Below are 17,792 nucleotides of genomic sequence, written 5' to 3'. Positions count from 1 at the left end.
ATATATTTTTAATTCAAATCACTACGTTCTTAATTGCCCTATCAAAAACCTCCATCAAGAAACAAACAAATAAACAAACAAACAAACAAATGAGTCAAGGAGAATTAGGATGATTTCTGAATCCAAATAGGTGACTGGTTTTGTGTCGAGCTGAGCCGGATAGATAAAAATATTGCAAAAAGGAACGGGAAGTGGGGAATTGAGGAATGTGATAAAGGGGACACGAGGCCTCAAGAAACAAAAATGTACAGTGAAATGAAACACGAAAAACAAACAAAAAACCCCCAAAGGTTTCAACCTGGATAGGAGCATTTGCGGCAATCTGCATATGTACTAGATTAAGTTACGTACATGTGCCACTTTTTTCTTCATCTATGTTAACTTGATCAATACATTAATAACGTTACATTTAACCTATAGACCTAACCTTGAGGTCAGATCTTACATGCTCTCAGTGGGATTTTCAAATTCTGCCACGTCAACCAAGTTTCAGCTGAAATTCAGTGAAAAAGAATTGTTTAACCAAAAAGACCGCACGAGTTAGTCGAACCTACGTGTCATCCACAATACAGGAGCAGTTTATTTCTCACATCACTTTAGCCCGTTCACAAAGCTATTGTGTGACCTTCAAGCTCCAAGTATCAGCGCACCTGATTTAAAGCTTGCTTATCCAAACAGGACACCAAGCACTTGTCTATTCAGCAAAAACAATATCCCCACACATACACGCACGCATGCACACACACGCACACGCACACACACACACACACCCTCACACACACACATTCCAGTGTCTTTCAAAAGAGGCTTACAGAGGATCAGGCACTTGAAAAGTGGCCTGCAGAAATGTGTACCTATAGGTCAAGTCACATTTGTATTTTTTTTCTTCATTTGGTTGATGGACCACTGGCAGGAATCACATGCAAGTCAGAGCCTCTATATTTAGCTCATTGATGGCATTGTTTTAATTTGGAGAAGTGATGCACTGACAGACTCAAGCAACAGTGAAGATTTAAACTGTATTTTTACAGACTGCCCACATTTGCTCCAATGTTGCAGTCAAAAATAATGAATAGAAAATATCGTCATAAATCAATACAATAGGGGAAGCAGTCTTTTCTGTGTATTTTAAACAGTTTCACAGTTTGACTGGAAATGCGTTTCCTTTCTCCCCATCAACGGCCTGCTACTCTTGACGCCTGGGTGACCCGTGGCCCCGACAGAACACACGTTCAAGGCCATCTGGTCTCAGTTTTCATTTCAATATTATTTGTGTTCCTTTCATACATAATATGGGAATTGAAGTGTGCTCGGATTCCATTTCTTATTTAAATGCTCATTGTCTGTTCCAAAAAAACTTGATTTCCCTCCTCACTCTGCTTCACAAAGCTCAACTTCCCAGGTGCCTACTGCAGATGGCATTAAAACATATTCCCTTTTTGAAGATGTTGTCTTGCGTTGTGGTGTAAATTCATTATGAGGGATATCCTTGGCTGGCTCTTTTATTATTGTCGTCTTTTTGGATGAAAACTTCATGATTAGCAGTGGAGTGAAGGATGAAGGTGCGGGCCCCTGGATAGTTCATCTGTGCAACTGTGCAAAATCAAAAAAAGGGTTAATGAAATGTGTGACAAGAATCAGAACAGTACAAAAGTCTTGCAGTTTTCATCATTGTCTTTCAGTGATGCACTTTTAACCAGAGAGAGGGAATAGCTGGAGAATCATCTGTCGTTAAATGTGGCTTGGTATAAGGAAAACAAATATTTTCAGTTAAAAAAAAAAGCCCAAAGCAAAAATGGTTGTTTTACTTGTTGTCCTACCATCTTCATTGCACACAAAAATGCAGCAAAAGTGTTTTCCCTTTTTTTTTTAATCAATAGTATACGCCATATTCAAATCCCACTGGGGCCACTGAAAGTCCAGAGTCCAGTGGGCGTCTAATAGGGCAGAAATGGCACCTTAGAGCATGATGCACTCAATAATCAATTATTACAACGCATGCACTCTTTTGAAAGAAATTAAACTTGAACAGGCTATTTTTACATGCAGACTATAATGATCATTCTTTTTGTATTTTTTGTATTTTTACCTATAACCTCCAACCGCCCAAGCTCTCCTTTTATTTTCTATCATTTGAAAAGCACCGACAAGTCATTGTTGAAGGATTTGGAGACGCATGCACTCGCTCATGAAGTTAGCCAGTGGGGGGCGCTTTAGCAGTGTTGTATCTTAAACCTGTGTGTCAAAGTGTAAAAACTTTCTCAACATGCGTTTCTTTAATTTTGCGTCTACAATATTTTCAGACGGATAATAAAAATGACCACAGTTGTAGTTACAGATGCAGTCACAGGATTTGGGTGACAGAGCGGCATAATAACATAACTGTATCGTGTGTTTATTTTATTTATAGTGCACAACTGCTCTGCATTGTATGGCGAGATGTTTTTTTAATATTCTGTCATGTTGCTAAGTATCCAAAATAATGTAAACAGCTCTCAGAATGAAAGTGCTGGAATACACCACAATGCTATAAACTGAAGACCTCTGACGAAGCTGAGCTTTTATAAAGGCAGAATTGTGGATACAACTGTGTATATGAATAGGTGTGCCTAATTGTGGCCAGTGGTCCTCTGGAGGCAATACATTGATTACAGTAATAAAATAATAACAATACAAGAACAAAAGGTAGTTGTCATCAGTGTTGATACCATTTGTAAAGTCAGAGCTTCTTGTTGAGGGTCAAAATGTCTTTTCTCAGATTTCAGTTCATTTGCGCCAGGACAGCACGACGCCTCCAACCAGTGCCAGTCAATATCTGCGATACAAAGCGAGCACACTCACAGAAAAGGAGACTCCAAAGGATTCTAGCCATGGAGAACTTGAGTTTTATTTCAGAGGAATGTGCTGCAAACACGTGAGGATACAATATAGTATAATATATGCAATATAGCTTATTGTGGTGTATTAAACTCAATTGCTTTATACAAAACGAAATCTCTCAAAGGTTGCCATAAAAGAGCAGAGTCTATCTGTCTTTTTGTTCTATTCTAACAAGACAATGGTATCCAAACAACACTGGGATAATGCATTTAAATATGAACCCTATTTTCTTTTATTGTTATCTTGTATTTTCTCATTCCGGGCTTTGCATCTTTGCGTACCAGATGTGCCTCCACGTTGAAGAATTATTCCTCCTCCCCTGAGTCAAATAAATGCAATCAATATTGCTCTCAGGCCTTGAAATATTACATTAATGTTCCATGTGGTGACATTTTAGCTGGAATTTTCAAATACATCACGCAGGCCCAAATTAATATTTATTAGCAAGAGGCTTTTATGCTGTGCAAAACGGTATTAGCGTGAACTCCAATAATCTTGTCCTCTTAGCAGAGGAATGGTGTCAGTAGATGCTGGAACATTTTGGTGGTTATAAACGCACCAGATGTCTTAATGTGGTCACACTTGAATTAGATTCTCCCACGCACAAAAAACAAAAAAGGCAATTTTGTGTTTATCCTTTACTAAACATTGCATCTTTTCTCTGGCTCTGTAAATCGTTTTAACATTTCACGCTCTTTACATTTACAGCTTATCCATCCCTCAAGGTGGTGAGGCTCTCATTTGTCTTGAGTGGGGTGAAGGGGGGGGGGGGTCTTAGCATTGATATTATTATTTATTCAGCTATGTTAAACAATTTGCCCTTCCTATCCTTGCTGATCAGAGCAGAAATTGCTAAGAAATTCACAAAAGATCAATACCTCAATATGTACTTGAACTCGCCAGATAAAGACACAATGTTGAAAAAGGACAAGATACGTTTATGCGCATGCATGCTTAAGTCAATGTTGTATGACCCCTTCATTTTTTCCCCAACACAAGCAAATCTTTCCAAAGCTCATCCTGCCAATCCAGTGAATTGTTATGCATCTGTGACCATAGGGAATAGCGTTCTATCGTTTATAGATCTGTTTTAAATTATTCCTGTCATTGAGCCTCAAATTTATGCTGCCATTGATCCAGCAAGGAAAATATGAAACGAATTGGGGTTGCTATTTGAGGACCTGCAGGTCAAGGAGATTTTAACATTGCTATTATTGAGCGTGGCATCTGTCGTTTTTCACCCAGGCTGCTGCCCTCCTCACTTTCACTGCTCTTCACTGCCAAACAGGGAGCATAAATGCTCCCAATCTCATGACTACAAGGTGAAACACAAAAATGCATACAAATAGAGCGCAACGTAAATTGGTAGAAATTTAAACAGAAGTTGTCATGCTTTGAGATTTATTTTCCAACTTTTATTTGTCAAGATTATGCACATGGCTAGTTCTCCGAAAGTAGAGTCCAGTTCTAGGCCCATATATCCATGCATTAAAAAAAAAAAAATTCACTATGAAATCATGGATGTTGTATGGCGCTGTATTAAAGCACAACTGCAGAACAAACAAAAGTGTTTTATTTAAAAATTCTCATTTTACCAATTTGACCTGATTTTTCAAATACCTTTTCAGATTTCCCAAACCTTTAACTCACTTTTAGCATAGGTTACCCCTGACCAACCTTTGTGAAAGGATATTAGCCATAAACCATTATGACAGCAATGTTTAAAGCAGCAGGCCACAATTGCAGTAAGTTACCGTTATGCTACAAAACAATAAGTCACGATGTTAGAATTAGACATCACAGTGATTATGACACTGTTATGTTGCTGATATAATTTACTTTCTTACAATTCATTCAAGTGCCTAATTTCTTTTAAACCTTTCTTGTGTTCTAAATGAAGCATATTTTCATTTGACTCACTGACACTGTCCACAAAGGTTAAGGGAAGGTATTATAAAGGTTAAGCGATTCGACTTTCTGGAAAAAACAAAAAAACAAAACAAAACCCAGTGCTCCTCCCAACTACTCTGACAGCGCAATCCTAAATAGAAAAGAGTTTGGATGTTGCTCCATCCTATGAGCAATGAGCATCTATTATGTGTCTGACTGGTAGAGCGTGGCAGAGCATTGCACCCTTTGCTTGGGAGCTCCGAGTGGAAACGAGCCAGGTGTTGCGGTAACAGACTTCCCCTGTGGCCCACTGATGAAGAACATCTGGAGTGCTTCTGTTCCGCCACTTCTTTCCTGTCCCCAATATGACCAGGCGATGTAGCTAACAGTGCGACGCTTGTCGACACATGGCTCCAAGGTCTCCCGATAGAGGCGGAGACGCTCCGATACTCCTTCAGTGACAAGTCTGCCCCGTCCACACGTGCGTTGCACTCTTTCCATATGTGTGACTGGTGATGGGTGCAAAGGGTGGCGAGTCCGGTCAAGAGGGTTTAGACACTTTCAGGCTTGCTGAAAGATGGCCTTGCATAGCCCGAACCTGACAGACCGAATCAAGTTGTCCTAAACATACAATCTACTGTATATAGTATTATGTCACATGTTATATACAAAGTATTATGTATTCTAATCCTTTTTCCACAGTGTTTTTCCTTTCCATTCTTCTTATCACAGTATGATGTTATGTTCACAATATCATGAACCCAATCCTACAAGATCCAATATGAGAGCAACACTACAGTGAAAATTTGTGGACTGACACTGTCAGAGATGTAGTAAACCCATATTTTAAGTAGGACTCCCGAAATTCTCTTTTAAATGCAGCTTTCGTTTTCATAGAAGTCGTAGCCTCTTCTTCCGTCTCCTCATTGGGCTTTTTTCCCTTTCCGAAGAAGCTTTCCAAACATCTCTGTTTCTTGCTCATTTTTGCTTGCTTCACGGGCTCGACTGAGGTGACATGTCACGTGACCGAGACGAGCATCTTGACCTGAACCGACGGATGTAATTAGGAGAGAATCGCCAATTTTTTAAATATTTTTCAAAATAAATTCTTACTCATTTTTGTTAGCTTTACGGGCTCGACTGGGGCAACTTGTCACGTGACCGGGACGAGCGTCTTGACCTGAATTAATTGATAACTAACCCCAACCCTAACCCTAGGCCCAACCCTAACCCTAACCCCAGCCCTAACCCTAGCTCTAATCCTTAACCCCAGCCCTAACCCTAGCCCTAACTCCAACCCTAACCCTAGCTCTAACCCTAACCCCAGCCTTAACCCTAACACTAGCTCTAAACCTAACCCTAACCCCAGCCCTAACCTTAGCTGTAACCCTAACCCCAGCCGTAACCCTAACCCAATCCCTAGCTCTAACCCTAACCCAACCCAGCCCTAACCCTAGCTCTAACCCTAACCCCAGCCCTAACCCTAGCTCTAACCCGAACCCCAGCCCTAACCCTAGCTCTAACCCTAACCCCAGCCCTAAGCCTAGCTCTAACCCTAACCCTAACTCCAGCCCTAACCCTAACCTTTAGGGAGGTGTATGGTTTTATGGGGCAGCACACGTGCAACTGTGTTGCAAATTTTTCCATGATATATTTTTGGTCCCATTTTTGGGGATTTAAACTCGGGTCACTGGGGTGAGAGTCCAGAGCACTAACCACTACACTATGGAACCCTCGCTTGTATTGCATGGAAGGTACGTATATGGTTTCATGGAGCAGCTCACAAGTGAATAGTATCAATCAGTGGTCCCCACCCGTTTTTGCGCCACGTGTTGTTACGTGTCAGAAATATTTTCGCGGACCGGCCTTTATTTAAATAAATAATACATTTATATAAATAAATAATACATTTATAATAAATATTTAAATACGATGAAATAAAATGATACGACTGGCATAAAAATAAGTATAAACGACATAATTTTTGTAAGATTTATTTATTTATTTATTTAACGGTCCGCGGCCCGGTGGTTGGGGACCTCTGCTCTAATATACAATAATAAAAAAACATATACACGCGTATAGAGAACAATTGAGCTAGTATTGCTTTTTTGTCCTTCGGAGGCCATGGAGGAGTTAAATCTGCTGGAAGCCTGCTCTGCTGGCCAAATGAAGGGTAAGCACAGTGATCCAAAACACCCTCTGCAGAAATAAAACAATATATAGAAATGTGCAACACTGAGATTTAATTTTCCCACCACCATCCATTTATATAATACATGAAATGAACCTCAAATTAATTTGCACCGAGGCTCTAAAGTAACAATGTAATCTCAGCGTTATAGCACAGTTGCAAATGGATTTCTGTCTCTAGTAATTTTATAAGAAGCACTCCAGAGGTCACCTTAAAAGATGTCGCTATTTTTTAAAAGCGCAAACTACCCCGTGGCCTGTCAGCAAAAGGGAATCTCGGCAAGGCAATCTGTTTTGTGCCATCGATTTGTCTGCCGTTGCACCTTGTCACATGGTTTGCCTGTTAGCTTTGCTCCTATTGGCAGAGGTGACTAATATTAAACCCGCACGTTTGTAATAGAGTGAGGTTTCTCTGTTTACTTGTGTGCAATCTGCTCCTTCCTGACCACTGCGCAATGAGTGGAACATGTGAAATGTTTAAAGGCCCAAGCTGATGTTACATAGCACAACAAGAAGACATTGGAAAGAAATTCCTTATTTTCACAGAAATGTTACAATGACGTTTTCTTTCTATGTTGGTAAATATTTGTACATGCTGTATGACTGGACCGCACCAACATAAAAAACTACAACACATATTTAAAAATCAGTTCTAGGCCATAAAACACTTTAAAAGAACAACAGCCTTGAAATATTTTAGGTTTTTGTAAACCGATGAGCCCATGTGTTCTTATTATTTAGCTATCTGTTGATGATATCTCGCTAGCAATCCAGCTATTTGATTTCATTGTGCTTATTAAGTAGGTGAGCGCCACCAAGGCAAAACTGCTGTTAAAAGGGTCAGGGTTCAGGGTAGAAAATGAAGAGACAGATGGAAATCTGAATAATCTGGGGTTTGGACACTGGAACATGCATAATCCACAACATTTTGAGAAAATAGGCTTTGTACCTTTTAACTGAATCAGTCTTACTATTTACACTTTTGAGGCACTATTTTCGTGCCGAGGGCGAGTTGAGCTAGCACAAAGTATGGTCTAAATGTGTTTTGTGTTTTTCTTCGCAGATGGGCGCAAACAAACATTCGTGCTGTTGTGGGCGTAAACACAGCCAACTTGCTTCCTGACCAATGAAAGCAGCATCTCGCATTCCCTTTAAAGTCATTGCAGGAGGCATGGCAGAAGCAGCAGATGACTCACTGGAGTCCATACAGGGGATCGACACGTGCAAAATACGTTTATAAGGGATTGCGAGCAGACCTTCATGGTTGGATGACGTAACTTGTCCAGGCGATCAGAGATCACTGCTGTGAAGTGAGCACTTGGAGGCGGCCTTCCACCCCAATTGGTTGTTTTCGTGTGTTATTCCTTCAATGTGGTGAATTTTTCTGAAAATATCGGAGAATAGGTTTTCCGCAAAAATCTGTGAGTTAATGTGTTTACTCACATTTGAATCCATTATAATTTACTGGCAGATGTATCATTTACGCGCATAGACCATTATGTAATTTCTGGTGTAAAACATATAAGTAGGAAATTGTAGCATGTGTATACTCCATTCCAATAAAGAGTGAGAGAAAAAAAGAATGGTCACAAGGACTGAAAAGCCATTAAAGTGGCGTCTTTTCCATTTTAAAAGGGCAAATATCTGACATATGTCGAGCAGCAGCTGTCAGGCAATCAGTCAATGCAGCCAGAATGTCCTCTTGCACTTCAAATCCACTCAGCATTTACAAAACTTTTTCATACGTCATATGAGCCCACCCGGATAACTCCTCAGCCATAACTCAGTACCTAAATTTAGGCTATATATTAAAGCTCCCCCAGGCTGGACGTGATCTGACTTTTGCCTTTTTTGGGGGGTGCTAAAAAGGCAGGCGGATGGAAGGCTGCCCTTGTGCAGTGTTTAGTTTTCAAATTACCACCCAGACTGTGTGAAGGTCGCTCGCAATACACAGTGTGACATGATTCGACAAAAGAAATAGAAAGGCTTTCACAACTGCATTGCTTGGGAACGACCCAATAAGACACCACCATTGCTTAAAAAGACAATGTGGACAACATCAATGCTGTATAATTTTATTGATTGAAGCGTCTTTCCTCACAGTAATGTCACAAGACAGACAATAAATGACTCACTGTGATTGGATATGACTTTGTGTGTTGCTTGTCCTTCAGTCACTCCCAAAGCAAGCTTGATCAGGTGGCTTGTAAATTTCCTCATTTCAGTAGTTTATGGATTGTCCAGTTGTTGTTGTGTTCATACGCGAGCATTTCATCTGACCCCCACCCCCACTCTTTGTGTCTCAGTGTTTTCTCTGAAGGAGGAATTTAGGGTTCAGAAAGTTTATAAATAAGCCTTCTATCAAGTTCCACAACAGGTGTGACCTCTGTGTCCTAAAACTGAATACTTTCAGTGAGTGCTGTTCACTGAAGCAATCGCCAAGGGAGGGAAGGGTATTAACTAAGCGTTAGCTTTATCATAGTAAAACCATTTGTTGCTAGGCAATAATGTGGCTAAAATCTAAAAAATATACCCGATCACACTTTTCCATTAATGGTAAACAACACCCGTTGGACTTATAGCAAAGCAGCTGCTGTGAGGACAGACAAGTCACACTCTGTCTCTGCCAGCAGAGACATGCGGGCCCGGACAACTTGGAGTTCTACCAATGTGTTTGGAAAAAATAGACCTCAAAAACACCATCATGGGTAATCAAATCATCTTAGTCCAACACTTTGTGCCAACAAAGGTGTAGCGTTGTGTCGGGAATGCGGTCACTACTTGCAAAAGTAAAAAGTGAGTGTCCACAAAGCATCAATTTTTTTTCTATCCATTTTCTAAAGAGTTCAGGGTCATAGGAGGTCAGAGGCGTAGCCAAGCCGGGGCGAGCCGGGGCGGCGCCCCGGTTAGGACTCCCTGCGCCCCGGTTGAAAAAAATCGAGCTTTTTCGATTCTTCATTTTCATGCCGTTTTTTTCTTTCGGTCTTGCGCGAATGTGCTTGCGCTATTCTATGTGCGCGATGTTATCCATTCACCGTTTGCCTCCCGGACCCGGATGTTGTTTTAGCGATCAGCGAACGGCGTGGGTGATGTTCGATTTTTTTTCCTGTGGGCGTGCGCCCCTACTGGAAAAATTCCTGGCTACGCCTCTGTAGGGGGTGCTATCCCAACTGACAATAGGCGAAAGGCAGACTACATTCTGAACTGGTCACCAACCAGTTGCAGGGCACATATAGAGACAACCAATCACACCCACATACACACAGCCACTGAGTGAGAATCGATCCCACGCTGCCCCCGCGCAAGTCAGCAACTTCAATTTTTGTTCTCAATTCAATGTCTGACAGTGATAAGCACACAAAAGAGGTTTGCACAAGTTGATGTACACTGTACCCACTTAAAAGTAAAGAATATTTTCATTGATTTTCCATTCAAGACAGGGTCTGTTGTTGTGTACATGCCCGGTCAAGTGTGTCTCGTGGCTGTTTGGGCTGCTCTGATAGCCCATTGGCAGTGGATGTTAGGACTTTTTAACAAATAAAAGATAAATAAAAGAACCAGCCACCACTGTCATTCTCACCTACTGTTTATTTATTTTTCTTCACATTTCCCACAATCTGATGGGATGAACTGTGATGAGACTTAAAGGGATAGTTCATTGACCTGAGCATTGGCATTTATATAATCGGTCTATATGTAAAGCCAATGTCAGCACTAAAATTCACACCACTAAAAGAATCTGTAGTGATAAGTGGCCCGTCAACTTTTGGAGGTCGGCTTCCTGTTTTTTTTTTCCCATCTCAACCTGTCTACGTCACAGGAGAGAGGCAAGTGTTGTAATGCGTATTGTTTCCTGGCTTATTTTGTCAACCTCCTGTTGTCATTAAGTGTCTGAAATGGTGATTAATTGCCACCAACGTTCATAGGCACAGTTCTACTAACTCCTGTGGCTTGTCGTGGCAGAATTAGCTTTCAATGGCTAAGAAGCCCGCCCTGACCGCATTAGCCAGCCCTCGCCGGTAAGGCAGCCAGGAGCACCTTATTCACCAAAGCTCTCAGTCACGGTCGCCCACCGTCCATGCTGCCATGGCAGGAATTGCACTGGCGTCGCTCTGTGTGCGTTACGCCTTATTTTGTTTAAAGCGACGTCAAACATGGATAGACTGTTAGCAACAAATGTCTACGTATGTGGTAAACATGGAAGTTACAACATTCATTGATTAATTATACTTTTAAGCCAAAAGCTTTGTGTCAACCAATTTTGCTTGTTAACTGATCCAGCACTAGTGAATAGCACCACCTGCTTTGGTGCTCTGCAATATTTGTAGAGCAGCCATAATACCGCCCCTGCTGTGCTAGCAATAGTGCCAATATTATTCAGTAGATTAGGACATGTGAATTGAATGGAATCATAATATATTGTACTACGTATCTTTTAGTTTTGTTTTTCACAGTGGCTTCAATGCAAATTCCACCCCCACCTGTAGGGGGACCATTGAAATCAAAAAACAACAACAGAAAAACAATCTATTCCTTGGCTAGAATTCTCAAATGCAAGAGAGGGCCTCAGGTGTGCATGTTCACATCTGTCAATAACACGGAGTAACTTGTGAGTGATTGCCACCGAGATGAAATGTTTTCAATGTTTGGAGCTAAAGAAGAAGAGGGAAAAAAACAGAATCCCTTCCATGCATTTTAATACATGCCATACATTACGCCCTGCTAAGAATAGGAGTAGGAAAGTTGAAAAATTAAACTGCAAGGAGCAGTTGGCCCTGAGGGAATAATTATGGTCAATCATAAAACTTTATCACAGTGTGTGACAAACAGAGTGACAGAGACGGAGCTGATTGCTCAAATACGGGCTAAACAAAGACAGTCAGCCATGCATGACTAATGTGCTCCACTCTTCAGTCGTCTTAAAGTGATGATTTGAAAGCTACAGAGTCATCATTCTACATGAGTCAGAAATGAGGGGTCCATTTGTGTCTCATTTGTGTCTTGGGCTAGTAATCAGTTTATATCTTTTCCGGTGCTAAAAGGGTACAGTGGAAACTTAAAGGTCAAACATGATCCATTTTGGAACCGTTCTAGCCAAACTCCAAATTGTTCATTTTCTAGAACAAATCCCATTTTCCCCATAGGATTTAATGGAAAAAATCATACAAACTTTTAACTCATTTTCAAAGCAACTTTAATGGTCCCACATGCGCAAAAATAATAACAAGTTGTAAAAGTAATCAAGTCAAAACTTTAATGATGAAGACCCCTCCAAACTCAATCGTGATGGCGACAAAAGTGGAGAGACAGTCACTCTGCCTCTCGAGATGTCTGACTGCTCGCCTGCACCGAGTACATGATGATTCGGACTGCAGTTGCATTGTAAAAATTCTGATACGTATTGAATCTAGAACTGCATATAAAAGTGGCTCTGGTCGGATTTGAACAAATCAGAACTGAGCTGATCACAGTGTCTTAAAAAAAATCAGATAAAGGTTGCTCATGGGCAAAGAAATCAGAATTGAGCTGCTGTGTGAAGTAAGCTATAATAAATATGTATATATATATATATATACACACATACATATTTATATATATATATATGTATATATATATATATATATATATATATAGATACACATACATATTTATATACATATATTTACATACATATTATATATATATATATATATATATATTATATATTTGTACTTTTACTGATGAATCTCTTTCGGGTAATTCACACAAGACTACAAAAGTTGACAATTACAGTAATTACTTACCTTTTTTTTTAACAACACTGACAGGTATGTGCTCAAGCTGTAATTTTTTTTAGCTGTACAGTACATGAATACACAACGTGTCAAACCTCAAGTAAAAGTGAAACATTGTTAAGCTACTCTTGCAGAAACACTGCTGAAACTGGTTAACCAACATTTCCACCTCCAGTAGACGAACATGCTGTGCCAATAATAATTTTTGATGTTAGTTCAATGTACACACCCTACAAGGAGGGTACAGTATGTTTTTTTTCAAACCGTTTCTACTTGCCTTTACCTGCCCACTGTGCAAAATGTAAATGGTAGGAAATTGGAGATGTTGGGTAATGGTGGGTTAAATGCATCGCTCCATGTCACTCTGTTGTCCTCAAATGTCCTTATTGTCGCCTGTCAGCTGAGTGCAGTGGGTGCAGATAAGACAAGAATGAAAGCTGGTTGGATTACTTTACATTACTCCAATCAATTATTCAAATGTACCCTCTGTCTTGGTGGTGACTTGACGGGGCATGCCATGTTCTCACAATAAGGGCAAAACATTCATTTTCTGGGAATTGGCAGTGGAAATATGTCTGTGTCAGGTTTTGGCCTGCGTCAGGCCATGACACCTGCTTCACATATATGGTGGGAAAATAAAATTGTGGACAAACGAGTGGCACAGCCTTTGTCCCAGAGCGTGACTTTTCAGTTTTCAGGGTGTGAAAAGATAATAAATATTTTAGAATTAGGTGTGTGTCAGAGGCAGGCCGACTCCATCAGGCGTCTGCTTGGCTTACTCTCCCAGGGAAACAGGTGCAGCCACATGAAGGAGAATTTCATTTCCAAAATAGCATTTAGCATTTTGCTCCTGCTGCTGGAGGCCTTCTCTGAGAGAAATTCTCATGTAATCATACACCGTGGTTACGGAAAACGTCTGAAGTTGATCCACAGAGACATATGGCGTCCTAGTGGAGGGGAGGAATCACGGGGGCTTGAGGGACCCAAATAGGATTTAAATGTTTATTTTGTGATTATCTGCAAAGGGCATATTGCTGTGATAATGACGGGAAAGTGCCTGGCTGCTTCATAGTAAAAATGAAGTAAAATGAATACATACAACTAAACAATGAATATACAAAACATTTGAATCTGGATATGTAAATGTATATTATGCATATTTGTATTCAATTACACTAGATATTTCTCCATTAATCTCTTTAAAAAAAGCTCATTAAAACAATAATTACAATTTAAATACAATTTAATGAAAGAAAAGTTGTGGTACAGTATATCAGTATCAAAGATAAAAAATGTACTTTGGAAAGTAATGCAAATAAATTAACAACATAAAATGCTGAGTTCCCAATAATTTGTATGGGGGAACGTTATCAAGATAAAGATAAACATCTCATCTGTTCATTTTCCATAGCACTTGTCTTCATTAGGGTTGAGGGTGAGCTGAGGCCTATCCCAATTAATTTTGTGTACTCTTGAATGGATTTTCTAGAGCAACCAAAGGTTAAAATTTCCATCCATCCACTTTTTGTGTTATCTAGTGTCGCAATCATGTTTACTTTGGAGACACAAATAATGAGATAGCAAGCATGGACTGTATACACTATTTACATTTGAGCACTTGAGAACTAAAAAAAGACCCTCCAATATAATGAACTTCTTTAATGAAAACTCTTTCTATTTCAGTCAACACCAACATTATTTTTCTGTGCTAGCAAATGTGTTCAGCGCTGTACAAAGGGCCTGTTGTTGCTACTCACACAATCATACGTACGTACGTATGTGAATTTCATTTAGAAGGACTGGTAGATAGGAACACATTGTATACTTCACTTGACCTTCATCACACTAAAATGACTTTAGTTGCACTTTTTTGTAAGAGTGGGATTGTGTTGAGTGCCTCTTTATAACCTGCAGGCTGACAGCCATGAGGAGAGCCGCACACTTTTGAGTGTTTCCAATCGTGTCGTCAAATGTCGCCTGCTACATAATGAGAGATGTGGCAATTAATTTTCTTTTCATCAAGGTTGAAATTAAGTAAATTGCTGCAGCTGGGCGAGTCCTCATTTTCTATTTTTGCAGCGATGCAAAACAAATACGATAAAATGATGGCCCTCCTCACCTCCGTAATTAGAAAGCGTGAATGTTGCGAGGGAGATGATATGTATAGTGGCTCTGACTGCGTCTCTCCCCTTGGAGATCAGATTTCAGCTCTTTTGAAACAGATGAGAGTGTTTTCTTGACCACGCCTCCCTTATTTGCCTCTTCTTGTTTCTCTTCTGCCGCAGTTGAAGACAGCAAGAGCAGCTCAACATGACATTGACTGCAGTGTTGTTTAATGCCTCTCAAATCTTATTAAAGACCACAGCTGTGACAGACCTTGCTGAGTCTTCACATTCCTATTAACCGTATTATTTCAGAAACCTTGTGAGCTGATTAGGAATGTATTAAAATTACCTGGGCCTTGTATTGACAATGTATGCTAAGAGCACAGTTCTGAAGATTGCTTTGTTTTTCATTTTTGCCATGTGACGAGCATACTGGCTTGTATGTTACATATCAAGCCTCATTATAAATTTCCAAAACAGATTTGGGTTAAAAGACAATCCTCTTAGAATACACCATTTCTCTTGAGAGAAAAGTTAAGATTGTGGCGATACTACGGTCTTCTCGGAGAACCGTAATTTCCTGTTGGTGGTGATTGAGGAAGTACCCACCTGCCTCTTATTGTCTGCTGCTTTAAACATGTAAACATGGAGGCAGGCCACATGTTGACAGAGGTTGTAATCACCACATTTGATGTATTTGAAACATTTATATTTGTTTTCAATAATTGAAACTGAACCACAATGTGTTTTCATATACTGTATTCATTGGACACAACTTTACATAAATGTTTATAAAACTTTTTCTCAATTAGATATCAGTTAGTTATCAGTAGTCGCGTTTTTCACAGTGATCGTTAGCATAATACTCAATTCATAATTCATATTGGATTAGTTTTATGTGTGGCATCCATTACCATTCAAGTTTATGTGACCAAATATGTTTTCTTTTCTAAAAGGAGCTGCCAAACTACAGAATATGATACTCTGTTGAAAGAACAGATTTGTTCCTTTGTCAACTCAGTTTAACTTAGCTCCGAGCGAGTGCCACACAAGAAAGCCCACCTCAAACGGCGCCACTCCTTGCTGAATGCAGAAGGGATGCCAATGAGGTGGTGGGCTTCGTGCCTTGTCAAAATATTCCGCATCCCATCAATTTACCCTGTCTTCTTTACGTGAAACCAGTCTGTGATACAAATATGCCCAAGAGAACCAAATCAGTTATTCGCATGGTCCCATATTGTAAGTGTTTCGTTTCAGAGCCCTAGGAAGAAAAGAAATAGCAGGAAAAAAAAGAGTGAATGGAGGAAAAAAATGTTTTGCTCCTTTTTGTTTGATCATCAGATGTTGCAACACAAAGTCACTCCCATGTTTTGTTTGACAAACTTTATAGTTTAAAATTGTGTATCATTATCTTTTAAATCAGAGACAATATTAGTATTTAAATGGATTTGGCGGCATACAAAGTCTCGCCAATATGGCAACACATTAACCAGACCCTGCCTTACATATACGTACGTATATGCTTTTGGAAGGAACATGAATCTAAAATGTGCTTTTATTATAAAAACCTCCTTCTGATGACTTTTAAGATATGCCGTGTACATGCGGATGAATATTGATTCTATTATAAAAGAAATACATTTATAAAGCGAACAACTGCAGATACTTGAATTTGGTCAAACAGCAACAATATTGATATTGAATGCTTTTGTAGCACCCCTATGGTGCAGTCAGTTTGTTATTGCCCTTTTATATATGAGGCATCAAGACATTTTTCTGTGAAGCTTCTGCTGCTCAAAATGCCTCTGGGTGGCTGGCTGCACCAGTGTTGAAATGCAGAGGAAAATCTAAATATGTTAAGCCTTGATTGAGTACAAACTTGTAGTTGGCACAGTAAAGCCGGTACGACACTAGCCCTTTAATGTTCAGTACAATCTCACCAAAGACACCACCGCCATGTAAAAAAAAAAAAAAAATCTATGTTTACCATACACCTGCCACCAACGTTAACTTCTATAAGACAGCCACCTGGTAAGAGACATTTGTACATGTCCTTATTCAATTAAAGTGAACGTCACTTCATTGGCTCGTTCATGCAATTTGACTCAGAATAAATCGACTTTGATCAAGCTCCTGCCAGTGGAGGTATGTGGAAGCAATGTGTCTTCTGCATTGATCAAAATCTCAGCTTTGTAAAAAAGTTTCCTACAACTCAAATATTCAACCAACATGCATATATGCGTGCGCACCCAAACTCGTACAATGTCATGCATGGTACATATTTTATATGTGCAGACACACATTCCACAGAAACATGTCTTGGCAATCTTAAGCCCTTTCCTCATAGGTGTCCACAAAACTCTCACTTATCTTGGGGTGATATTTGACATTGTTGATGATCATAAAAACTTAAAATTAATTACAAAGGTCTTTGTCTACCAGTTTTTGTCATTTAGGTTCTCAGAACTTTTATGTCCAAGTTTTTCATCGTGTATTCCACCGTGTCTGTCTACCAAACAAATATGAGCAACTCGCAAACACAGAACATGCAGTATAAGCGAGACGTGATTGGATATGTATGTCACATGGCAGTGTGACAATGAGGTCAACACTCAGTACAGTTGCGCTTATTAGTTATTTCTTGGTTAGCGCGGGGCCAACAGTACTGCGAAAAGGGCTAACTGGAAAAACAGGTCTGTGTGATAAAACATGCAGTTCCTATGGAAAATACCCAATTAATATTTGTATAAAAGATAGCTATGTGAATTAATGCAAAAATTACAAGCAATTTCTCATTTCGGTCCATCTGAAAAGTCTGACTCACTATCAAGTGGAATTTATTTTGTATATTCCTAGTATGAGTAAAAAAAAATATTACTGTGAACTGAAAAAGAAATGTTTAGTTATTGACGTTTCCATTTTGTGTACCAGTATTGTTGTTTATCTATTA

The 17,792-nt window shown here is 39.6% G+C and overlaps 1 long non-coding RNA gene across 1 annotated transcript; it reads right to left on the bottom strand.

The window, feature by feature from the left end:
* Positions 1 to 1,140: 1,140 nt before the first annotated feature.
* LOC119138057 lies at positions 1,141 to 9,338 on the bottom strand. Its single transcript, XR_005101077.1, has 3 exons — positions 9,099 to 9,338; positions 8,220 to 8,347; positions 1,141 to 1,593 (listed from the first exon to the last, which is right to left on the bottom strand). It is a non-coding gene; the product is annotated as an uncharacterized LOC119138057 (long non-coding RNA).
* Positions 9,339 to 17,792: the final 8,454 nt, after the last annotated feature.

Source organism: Syngnathus acus, chromosome 2 (genome assembly GCF_901709675.1).
Source record: "Syngnathus acus chromosome 2, fSynAcu1.2, whole genome shotgun sequence".
Taxonomy (NCBI): domain Eukaryota; kingdom Metazoa; phylum Chordata; class Actinopteri; order Syngnathiformes; family Syngnathidae; genus Syngnathus; species Syngnathus acus.
This window is presented reverse-complemented; position numbering and strand designations above follow the sequence as displayed.